The sequence below is a fragment of the Rhinopithecus roxellana genome, chromosome 10 (genome assembly GCF_007565055.1).
Source record: "Rhinopithecus roxellana isolate Shanxi Qingling chromosome 10, ASM756505v1, whole genome shotgun sequence".
Lineage (NCBI taxonomy): Eukaryota > Metazoa > Chordata > Mammalia > Primates > Cercopithecidae > Rhinopithecus > Rhinopithecus roxellana.
The window spans coordinates 95,037,769-95,049,622 of NC_044558.1; the positions used below are offsets into that span (position 1 = coordinate 95,037,769).

General features: G+C 48.0%; 1 protein-coding gene across 3 annotated transcripts in view; it reads right to left on the bottom strand.

Annotated features, from left to right (window-relative positions):
- CCDC63 (coiled-coil domain containing 63) overlaps positions 1–5,436 on the bottom strand; it is a 54,333-nt gene extending 48,897 nt beyond the window's left edge. Inside the window, exon 1 of one of the 3 annotated variants that reach the window (XM_010379046.1) lies at positions 5,298–5,436. The gene's annotated coding sequence lies outside the window, so the exon portion shown is untranslated. The remainder of the gene's footprint in view (positions 1–5,297) is intronic. The other 2 variants (XM_010379036.2, XM_010379055.2) reach the window with 2 other exon arrangements.
- Between the last annotated feature and the right edge of the window lie 6,418 nt (positions 5,437–11,854).

Below are 11,854 nucleotides of genomic sequence, written 5' to 3' on the forward strand. Positions count from 1 at the left end.
TCTCTACAAAAAATACAAAAAAATTAGCAGGGCGTGGTGATGCACACCTGTAATCCCAGTTACTCAGGAGGCTGAGACAGGAGAATTGCTTGAACCCTGGAGGCAAAGATTGCAGTGAGCCAAGGTCGCACCACTACACTCCAGCCTGGGTGACAGAGCAAGACTCCATCTCAAAAAAAAAAAGGCATCAGGGCAGTGTGTCCCCTGATGGAGTTAAACAGAAATGTGCCCAACTTCAGCTACAGCTGTCGGGGAATCCCCACCCTCTCATCTTAGAACAGGAGTCAGTATTCTTATCATGTCACCACTTGAACTTCATCTAGCCCATAGTTATTCAGAGCAAGGGACAGCATTAATCCCACACATCCTTTGAGGTTGTGAGACCCGCTGCACAGCCAATTCCAGACTGCAGGAGCTGGGTTCCAAAAGCAGAAATTCCAGTTTTGCCACCACTGAGGGTCCTGCAATGTAATGGTTTAAAGCATTGTTTGTGCCAATCATCGGATCTCATTTCAAATTCCTCCAAAGCCACTTATTAACCTTGGGCAAGTCACTTCAGTTCTCTAGGCCTCATTTTCCTTACCTGGAAAATGGGAGAAATTCTAGAAGCCATGTCATTTGAGTGTGTAAGACACTCAGCACTCAGCACTGTGCTTGGGACATAGTAAGTGCTCAGTACACAGTGGCTGGGATGATATGGCAGGATATGGATTATTTCAGAGGGTGAAGGGGCAGGGTGGTGAATGTTGATAAGGGTGAGAGGGGTGTTCCTCTATCTCCTGGTAACAATACCCTGACATTCCCATGGGAAGCCACACCTTCCTGCACTCCTGGGGGCTGACCATACCCTACCATCTTCAAGATTGGAGCATCTGACTCTGGATGGGTGAATCAGAGCGCCAGATCCTGGTCAGTCTGCATGATCTCAGCCCTCTAGCCTGGGATTTCTTCAGGGGTGGATGGGCACATGAAACTAGCTAGTCCAACCAGAGTGAATGGTGGAATTTAAGCTGGAACACTCATGAAGAGAGAGACTTTGTTTCCTGCTGCACTTGAACCTCGGTGGATAAGGTCAGGAGGGGTTGACAGCCATCTGGCAGAGACTGAGAACCAAGCTAAAATGGAAGAGAGAAGACAAAATGAAGACAGACTGAATCTTGAGGCTTGAGGACATCATCCAAGAACCTGCATTTAGCCAAGCCTGAACATACCTCTGGGTAATGTCCAATTACAGAAATCAGTATATTCCATTAAAGCAACCTGAGATGCATTTTCTATTGCTTGCAACCAAATGAGTTATCATACCTGAAATACTTACATCTATTTAGCACATAAACTGAGCCCCCACTGTATGCTAGACATTGTGTGGAGTTCAGTGGTAAGTCAGCCTGCGAAGTGCCATAAATCCTGCCTAGGACAAAACAGTAAAAAAGGCTCCACAAAGATGACTTTTAACTTGGGTTTTGAAGAATGAATAGGAGTTCACCAGGCAGAGAAGAAAAGCTGGAGGGTGGGAGGGGGTATTCTGGGCAGAGATAACTGCCCAGGCAAAGGGTGAGAAGGAAGTGACTGAAAGGAGTATTCAGAAAATGATTTGTGCTCAAGTATAGGTAGTGGAAAGTGACTAGCAAAGAGATCTGGAAAAGACTGGATGCTGCTTTTTTTTTTTTTTAGATGGAATTTTGCTCATGTTGCCTAGACTGGAGTGCAATGGCACGATCTTGGCTCACTGCAACCTCAGCCTCCCAGGTTCAAGTGATTCTCCTGCCTCAGCCTCCCAAGTAGCTGGGATTACAGGCATGCGCCACCATGTCCAACTAATTTTGTATTTTTAGTAGAGATGGGGTTTCACCATTTTGGTCAGGCTGGTCTTGAACTTCTGACCTCAGGTGATCTACCCACCTCAGCCTCCTAAGGTGCTGGGATTACAGGCGTGAGCCACCACAACCAGACTGGATGCTTCTTAAAAGCAAGGATGAGATAAGATCAGCCTAAAAGAGACCAGTTCATTGCCTCCCCAACAGTCACTTCCCTTCATGTGGCACTGTTGTTTGAGTTAGCTGCCCATCCAGGTCTTGGCTTCCCTGCTCCTCCTGGATCCAGGCAGGGGTCTCTGATGAATTCTCACCAATGGGATGTGAGCAGAGGGGAAGTCTGTCACTTCCAGACCATTACTTTTAAGAAGTGGGTGTGACCTTTCCATCCTTTTTTGCCCCATCTGACATTTATAGGAGGCAGAGCCACAAGATACGTTCCCAGATCAACTTGTAGAGGAAGTCACCTGCCAACCATGAACATCCTCATTGGGCTGTTACACAAATGCAACATTAACTTCTGTTGTGTTAAGCCAATGAAATGTGGGGATGTATTTGTTACAGCAGCTACCAAGCCTCAGAGAATACCCTAACTTCTTTTTTCCTAACACAAATCTGATTTTCTACCCCCTCAATGTGCCCAGTCCCAGAGGATGACTCATGATTGGTTCCTGCTAATCATGGTAACCTCACTTCCCTTTGTCAATGACTGGTCTAAGGACGGACATGTGACCCAGATGTGGCCAATGAGACATAAGAAGAAGTCTATTCCATTCCTTTGTGACAAAAAGTGAGAGTTTGGGCCAGGTGTGATGGCTCACGCCTGTAATTCCAGCACTTAGAGAGGCCAAGGCAGGCAGATCACTTGGGGTCAGGAGATCGAGACCAGACTGGCCAACATGGTGAAACCCCTTCTCTACTAAAAATACAAAAATTAGCTGGGCATGGTGGTGGGCACCTGTAATCCCAGCTACTCAAGAGGCTGAGGCAGGAAAATCGCTTGAGCCCAGGAGATGGAGATTGCAGTGAGCCAAGATTGGACCACTGCACTCTAGCCTGGGCAACAGAGTAAGACTCCGTCTAAAAAAAAAAAAAAAAAAAAAAATTAGTGAGAGCTTGTCCGTGTTCCCCTTTCCTTCTGCTTTTAGAAATTATTGTGAAGACATGCATGATGGTGCAGTGGCAACCATCCCATGACCATGAGGAGAAATATCACCATCACACTAAAAACAGTAAAGAGGAAAGATGGGGGAAAAATGTAGGTCCCAATGGACACTGTTGGCTACTGCCCCATCCCTGGAACTGCCTACCTCTAGACATCGTGTTAGGTGAAATAACAAGAGTCATTGTTGTTTAAGGCAGTCACCAAGTATTTTGTTCATTGAAGCCTAAAGCATTCCTAACTCACATGATGCATACGTTGAAAATGATTCTCAGGTTAATGGGTGATAGGAAAATAGTGGCTGGTAATGTAGGAACTTCTGCATTTTCCCTGATGTTTTTGAGGGTTTGGGGGCCAAGTGAATTGTCTAATGTTGGGAAATTCCCACAAGCAGGGAAGTGGTATAAGACAATGGTTCTGTATCTTGATCATTTCTGGAATGATCCCCACCTCCAGGTGGGGGTAGAAGCTGTAGGAGGATTTACCTAACAAGGTTTGGGCAAAGGATGCTCTCTCTGGGGCCTCTTTCAACCCTGGAATTTGGGGCAGCTCCAATTTCATATTGTCCAGGAGCTGTTCTATGTTCCAGGGCCCTTTGGGTCCTAAGTGGATTTGTAATGCACCATCTTAACAGCTTGAATTGGGTATTCCTGACTTTCACTGATAGTGTGATTTGACCTCTCTGAGCCTCAGTTTCCTCATCTGTAGAATGGGGATACCCACACCCATATCTCAGCGTAAAATAATGTCGGTAAAGCGGTTAGCATAGTGCCTAGTTTATGTGCCTAGTTCATGACAGATGCTGGGTGAATGTAGCTTATTTGTGAATTAGGATTTTCAAGTACCAGTCTGTCTGGCCCGTGAGATCATTGGCTGGGTTATGCACCATTCTCCAGGAACCAAAGCCTCTGTCACCTCCTGCCTTTTTGCTGATTCATACGCACATACATCGTCACTCTCCCCTAGGATGCTGGCTTCTCTTCAGGTTCCGGATGTTAACCCAGGCCTTTCCCTTTCAGTCAGTGCCCTCTGGGATGGGCTCCTATGTTCCCTGGGGGAACAGATCCCCCCTACCCCAAACCCCATCCTCATAGCTTGGCCTGCAGAGCATCTCCTGGATGTCCTGACCCCTGGCTTACCACCCTCTCATTCAAGGGTCTCAAACTCACAGTCCATGGGGCCAATTCAACCTGCCTCCAGTTCTGTTCCACAGTGTTTCAAAACATAAATGTGGGTCATGCACTCACTCTCCTGGCCACAGGCCCCACTCCTCCCTATTGGCTAACCTCCCTTCCCCCTAATTCTACATTTTCTGTAACTGCCCAGAGCCAGCAGGAATTTGAATTTGCAGTTCCTGGTAGGAATCTAAAACCTGTTCACTTCTGGGGAACAGCGTGGGCAAGGAAAAGTGCAGAGAAGTCCAGTGGCCCACGTCAGGGGACGTCAAGCAAGGGCCTCCTGCTCCTTGGGCCTCAGTCTATTCACCACAGCATCCACGGTCCTGGGCACATGGGAAGCTCTTGGCAAACACAGTTTGAATGAAGTTTCCTCCAGGCAGAGATCATCTTCATTTATCTAATATCTAATTAGGCCTGCACTTCCTCTGCTTCTGAATTTTAACAACCTGCCTTTAAAAGACAAGCCTGCCCCATGATGGATTCCCTAGGGACCTTGGGACAGGCGGCTATAGGGATCATATTGAGCCAGGGCTGAATAACCTGGTGATGGAATTAAACATGTGCTTAGGGCACTAGCCAAACAGGAGCATAGAAACACATACATGGGTTTTGTTTTTTGTTTTGTTTTGTTTTTAAAAAAAGGATTATTATGGGAGGAAAATAATTTGTTGAACTTTTTTTTTTTTTTCCTTTTTTGAGACAGGGTCTCTCTCTGTCATCCAAGCTGGTGTGCAGTGGTTCAATCTCGGCTCACTGCAGCCTCAACCTCCCAGGCTCAAGCGATCTCCTCTCACAGCCTCCCAAGTAGCTGGGACTACAGGTGGTGCCACCACCCCTGGCTAAGTTTTTAAATATTTTGTAAAGACGAATTTGCCCAGGCTGGTCTCGAACCCCTGGGCTCAAGCGATCCTCTCACCTCAGCCTCCCAAAGTGCTAGAATTACAGGCGTGAACCACCTTGCGCGGCCCTGGAGTTATTTTACACGCTACAATTTATTTATGCGTGATTGCGGGAGACCCTGATGTTTTCCAGGCTTAGGGCAGCGAGATCGGAATGGGCTGGGGACCGCCACCGCTCTTTGCTTTTCCCTGGCAGGGGGAGCTGTGGCGCAGCAAGCGCTGCCGGACGGGCGGCGAAACTTACCAGTGGCGGGGCCCGGACTCCTTGTCTGTGGCGGCTCGGGCCCCTTGTCCGACGCTGCTGCAACTGCGAGTCCGACGGTGCCCGGAGGACTGCTTGCTGCGCGGCCTCGCTGCGCCACACTCCCAGCCCCACGCCCGGGCGTTCTGGGACCCCTGGAACGGGCGCCTTTGTGACCCGCACAGACATAGACGTTCTCCCCTGCAAGTCCACAGGGAGGGCACAGGGTCCTCGGGAAGAGAGGACAAGAGCAGCTGGTTGGAGGGAAGCTTTTGCGGGGAGAGAGGGGCGACACACTCTGCAAAGATCCCTTACCAGAGTACTCATGACGTTAAGTGACTTCTTGAGTCAATCAACAATCTCAGCCCCTCCCTCGGCCAACGCCATGCAATCGCTGGTCAACCTCACCCCACTCACACCCCATTCACTGTCTTCTTAGCCTACACCTACACTCATGCTCACAGCAGCCCTACTAGGTACAGACTTCACACGCAGCTAACTCAAAGGAGCCCAATTTTTCCTACTCTGAAAAAAAAAAAAAAGTTGGGGGGGAAGAGAAATCATTTATGAGAAAAATAACTTCATCAGTATGGGAGAATTTTCTTCAGAACATTCACCTGACCCCCACCCACTGTAAGGATAACACGGGAACCCAAGTGTGATCCAGGCAAGTGAGCTTCTCACTGCCCTAACGGAGTTTAGTAGTTTAAAGACACACATTTTTCATACCATCGGCCCTGAAACACAAGTCAGCCCCTCTAGGGCTAAGCTCTAGAAACAATCACAGAATTTATGGGAAATTATTGGGGGTACGCGTTTTCTACAGTAATTTTGATTCCATGTGATTTCCACTTTAACTCCTTGCGCCCTGAGTGGATTCAAGGGTCTCAAACTCACAGCCCATGGGGCCTCAGCCCTGCTAAGGCTCAGCCCTGCTAAGGTCTCCACTTGATCCGTAAATTCTTGGGACAGGATGTGTTTTAGAACTTATATTTTGAAGGCCAGGTATGCTGGCTCATGCCTATAATCCTAGCACTTTGGGAGGCTGAGGCGGGCAGATCATTTAAGGTCAGGAGTGCAAGACCAGCCCGGCCAACATAGCGAAACCGTGTGTTTTATTTTGTGTGGGTGTGTGGTTTTTTGGTTTTTTTTTTTTTTTTTTGTATTTCTACTAAAAATACAAAAACTTTAGCCCGGCATGGTAGCGCGCACCCAGTGGGTGCCTATAGTCTCAGCTACTCGGGAGGCTACGGCAGGAGAATTGATTGAACCCAGGAGGCGAAGGTTGCAGTAAAAAAAAAAAAAAAAAAAGAACTTACCATATTTTTAGCTTCAGAAAGATAATATGGTACACAAGGGAGTATGTTGCCCCTGATATTGCTGGCAGCCACATTGTAACCATGAGGCAAGTCAGTGGGCCAGTATATTACATATAGGGTTTGGGCAACACGGTCCAAACCAAACACAGTACTGTTTCTGCAAGGAAGCATCAACACTCACGTCAAGTAAGGAGGATAGATTTTGAACAGCTACATGTCAGGCCTTGCCTCCAAATGATTCATGTGAAGTGTTTTGGATACATTTGACCATCCTCATTTCACAGATGGGGAAACAGACTTGGAGAAACCTTGTTTTGCAGTCAGTGGAGCAGCCAGGATTTGAACCCAAGGCTCTCTGTCTCTAGAGCCCCACGCTTTTCCATAACCTGACTGAAACCGCAGCCCCAAAGCTGAGCAGCCCGGCAAGCTGATATCTCCCATCTCTGATATTTAAAGGGCTGCTCCAGCACTCAGCTCCACGCAGAGCCCAGTGACTCACATTTCAAGTGTCAACGACTGAAAAATGATTAAGTTCAATTAGGTTCAGGACTTGTTAAAAATAGACCTTCCTCTGACGAATTTACTCTCTGTGTCTTTATGGGCGCAGCTCTCAGCAGCCCCCATGCAGAGATGTACCAGGCTTTTTTAATTAGAACATGTCAGAATCGATTCTGCTAAAGGGACCTTCTGCTTCATCAGCGGGACTTGGAGCAGGGTGAGATGCCAGCTTGCCAAAGCAATGAGCCAGCGGTGGGAAATGTTGGCGACAGCAGAGCCTCTAGAACACAGGAGGAAATTAGAGCCAAGCCGCAGAGGGACCGGGCAGAGGCATTTGGATGCAGACCAGAAAGCTGACAGTCCAAGTGACTCTGTGGTTACAAAAATCAGAAACCCACTCGAACTAACTCAAAATGATTTTTTTTTTTTTTTTTTTTTGGCCTCCTCAGCATCTGTTTCCCTTTCCTTCTTCCCAATTTGTTCAGGTAACAGTCCTTCCCCATTAAGCCTATGTAACCAGAAGCAGTTGAGTTTTACACACACCTCCAAGGTAGATCTCCATTAGTGTTAGCCAATCACAGCCATCCCATCCTCCTTGCCGATGACTGGGAATCTAAGTTTAAGCCAATTAGTGCATAGCATTCTCCCAGAAACTGCTACTGGTCCAGGAATAGGCATGCAACTGACAGTGGCCTATCAGACAGAAAGGAAGAACTTGGGTTGGAGGCAGATGCTTTTCTACCCTTATGGATGCAAACAAGAAAGCATGTTGCCCCTCATGTTGCTGGCAGCCCTCTGGCAACTATGAGGGAAGCCAGTGTGAGATCAAGGCTAACACACGATGGAGGGAGGAGCCTAAGGAGAATTACAGAACAATGTGGCTGGCACGGTGATCATGCCATGCCTGAAATCCACCTTAGGAACAACAGGAACTCTGCACTTCCTATTATGTAAATGAATGTTTTCTTGTTTTTTTAAGCCAGTGTGGATTGCAGTTTCTGTTTCTTCATCTAAAGCATGCTGCATCGTATGAATACTATGGCTACCTCACAAAGGTTGGAGGCAGATCCCACGAGGAACAAGAACCCAGAACTAGTAAGCTGTCAGAAACCAAGGCAGCTCCTCCCTCCAGCCTTCTCTGGAACCACCTGGTCTCTCAACTTGGCCTCTTTTTTTTTTAAGGACTATTGTCTCTGCTGTCCCCTCTTCCTCCCATCTTGCTTCTTATGAGTTTCCATTTTAGAGCTCAGCTTAAAAAAATAAATAAATCAATGTCCTCATCTTAATTTTCTCATCTCTTCCCAAGAGATGCTCCAATGTCCTCCTCTCTTCCCAAGAGAACACAATTGTCCAAGCCTAGATTTGATGTCCTGGCCCAATGACGTGGGTCCAGGGGACTATGGTCAGGTGGCCCCCAACAGGGACTGTGAAAATAATTCTCACCAGGCACAGTGGCTCATGCCTGTAATCCCAGCACTTTGGGAGGTCAAGGTGGGTTGATTGCTTTAGCCCAGGAGTTCGAGACCAGCCTGGGCAACATGGCAAGACTCTGTCTCTGCAAAAAAATACAAAGATTAGCTGGGAACGGTGGCATGCACCTATAGTCCTAACTACTCAGGAGGCTGAGACAGGAGGAACACCTGAGCCTGGGAGTTTGAGGCTGCAGTGAGCTATGATCATGTCGCTGCACTCCAACCTGGGTAACAGAGCAAGACCCTATCTCAGAAAAATAAAAAATAAAAATAAAAATAAATTCTTAGAAAAGGGGGCATAGGCAGGGAGGACACAGTAGTGTAATGGAGAGAACTGCTCTGCTTTGTGCCCTGAGAAAAGCAAATAGACCTCTCTGAGCCTCAATTTGGTGTGACTGCCAGGACCAAATTGAGAACTTTAAAGTCTGCAAAGGTTGTGAAGCATTTCACCCCACCTATGGCATTCAGTAAAAACAGTACCAATCCACAAGCTAAGTGTGAAGTAGTCTGGATTCCCACTTCTGCTGTCATGTATACTGAATAACATAATAAATCATTTTGGGGGAAAAAAGTGTGGGTGTTCTGACTTCACTAGTGCCATTAGTCTCACTTCATTTGTTTTCTGGGTAACAAATAAACTGTTGTTGTTTTTCCTCAGCGAAGGAGGCCACTCCAGCCCCTTCCATCTTCCCCTGCCCTGCCGAGTGGCCTAATCTCCACACCTGTGGCATTCGAGGTCCCCCAATCCTCCCCGCTTCTGTGGTGGACTGGACAAGAAGAGAACACCTCACACAAGTTAAACCAATCAGAGCTCCTTTCCCAGGAAATGGAATCTGGACACAAAATTCCCTGGGAAACAAAGGATTGATGAATAGGTTAATGAGGTGTTGGGTGTTGGAGCCAACAGACTGTGTGAAGTCAGGCCAGGGTAGCCTACTTTTGCCAAGTCTACACTGCTGTGGCCGCACAGGCAGACCATGCACAAAGCCCTTCCCTCATGTTTTCCTTGCTAGCAAAGTCCTGATTTTTATTCTAGAGTTGGGTGGAGGACCCTGGATCTCACAGGTCTGAAGATCTCATTGAGCCTACCTGAGATCTCAGGGTGGCCAATGAGAGGGGAAATCCGCTGGGAGAACTTGGGACAGGTGCTGGCCGAATGTCTCCAGTCCTCAGAGTCCATGGTGTAAGCTGAAGTGCGTGGGCCTGCAGGTGGAGGAAGGTGAGTTCTGTTCCCACTGCAGAGCCACCAAGCCTGCCAGATCATCCAAGGCCTAATGGCTTTCAGTGCATTCCACGTCTGCTTAAGCCAGCTGGAGAGGATTCTGTTGTTTGCAACCGAGAACTATCAGATACAGGCTTTCCCTTCTAGAGCCAGGTGCTTCAGGGGCTGCAGGTTATGGTGCAGCCAAGTCCAAGAACCACACTGCAGACAACCAGTCCCAAAACAGCACAGAAATGGCATCAAAAAATTCTGATCACAGGCTGGGTGTGGTGACTCACACCTGTAATCCCAGCACTTTGGGAGGCCAAGGTGGAAAGATCACTAAAGGTCAGGACTTTGAGACCAGCCTGGCCAACATGGTGACAGCCTGTCTCTACTAAAAATACAAAAAAAAAATTAGCCGGGCATGGTGGCACGCACCTGTAGTCCCAGCTACTCAGGAGGCTGAGGCAGGAGAATCGCTTGAACCTGGGTGGCAGAGGTTACAGTGAGCTGAGATTGCACCATTGCACTCCAGCCTGGGTGAACGAGGGAGATTCTGTCTCAAAAAAAAAAAAATTCTGATCGCAAAGATATGAATCTCTTTAGGAGGTGGACCCCAAGTTCCTGAGGAACATGCACTTTGCCAAGAAGCACAACAAAAAGAGCCTGAAGAAGATGCAGGCCAACAATGCCAAGGCCATGGGTGCATGTGCCGAGGCTATCAAGGCCCTGGCAAAGTCCGAGGAGGCTAAGCCCAAGATCCCAAAGGGCATCAGCCACAAGCTTGATTGACCTGCCTGCATCGCCCACTCCAAGCTTGGGAAGCTCAATCAACCCGCCTGCATCACCCCACTGGAGTGAAGTACTGCGATTTCTGCTCACTGCAACCTCTGCCTCCCGGGTTCAAGTGATTCTCCTGCCTCGTGCTGGCACTACCAAGGGCCTCAGGCTCTGTCGGCCAAAGGCCAAGGCCAAGGATCAAACCAAGGCTCGGGGTCCAGCTTCACTTCCAGCTCAGGCTCCCAAAGGCACCCAGGCCCTGACAAAGGCTTGTCAGTAGAGGTCTCTGTCTGCCTACGTGAGGACGGAAGGACTGGTGTGGCCCCTGGGCTGTCAATCCCATGGGACTATTGTCCTCCTGTGCTCTTTGTACAAATAAACTGAGGCAGGAAAGAAAAAAGAACTGTCAGATGCAGAGACAGTGGCCATTGTTGACATCCAGAGTTTCCAATTCCTCCCCAGTGGGATCCAGAGCTGCACCCTTCTTGGCCTCCCTTCCAATTGTCAGAGGCATTTGAACCAAAGTAACTCCATCTTGAGTACGGGCTGGGTAAAATGAGGCTAAGACCTACTGGGCTGCATTCCTAAACGGTTAAGGCATTCTAAGTCACAGGATGAGACAGGAGGACAGTACAAGATACAGATCATAAAGACTTTGCTGATAAAACAGTTTGCAGTAAAGCAGCCGGCCAAAATCCACCAAATACAAGATGGCGACGAGTGATCTCTGGTCGTCCTCATTGCTGCTCTCCTACCAGAGTCATGACAGTTTATAAATGCCATGGCAATGTCAAGAAGTTACCCTGTATGATCTAAAAAGGGGAGGCATGAATAACCCACCCCTTGTTTAGCATATCATCAAGAAATAACCATAAAAATGAGCAACCAGCAGACCTCGGGCTGCTCTGTCTATGGAGTAGCCATTCTTTTATCCCTTTACTTTCTTAATAAACTTACTGTCACTTTACTCTATGGACTCACTCTGAATTCATTTTTGCAGGAGATCCAAGAACCCTCTCTTGGGGTCTGGATCCGGACCCCTTTCCTGTAACACAGTGAGGCACAATGGCGCAGTGGAGAAAATGCCAGAGTCCTGGATCTGCCACTGGTTTGCCGTGGTAGAAATAGACCTTTCTGAGCCTTGATTTATTGAGACCGCCAAGACCAAATGGAGAACTTTAAAGCCTGCAAAGACTGTGAAACATTTTACCCCACCCATGACATTCAAAATAAAAACAAGGCTGGGCACAGTGGCTCACACTGTAATCCCAGCACTTTGGGAGGCTG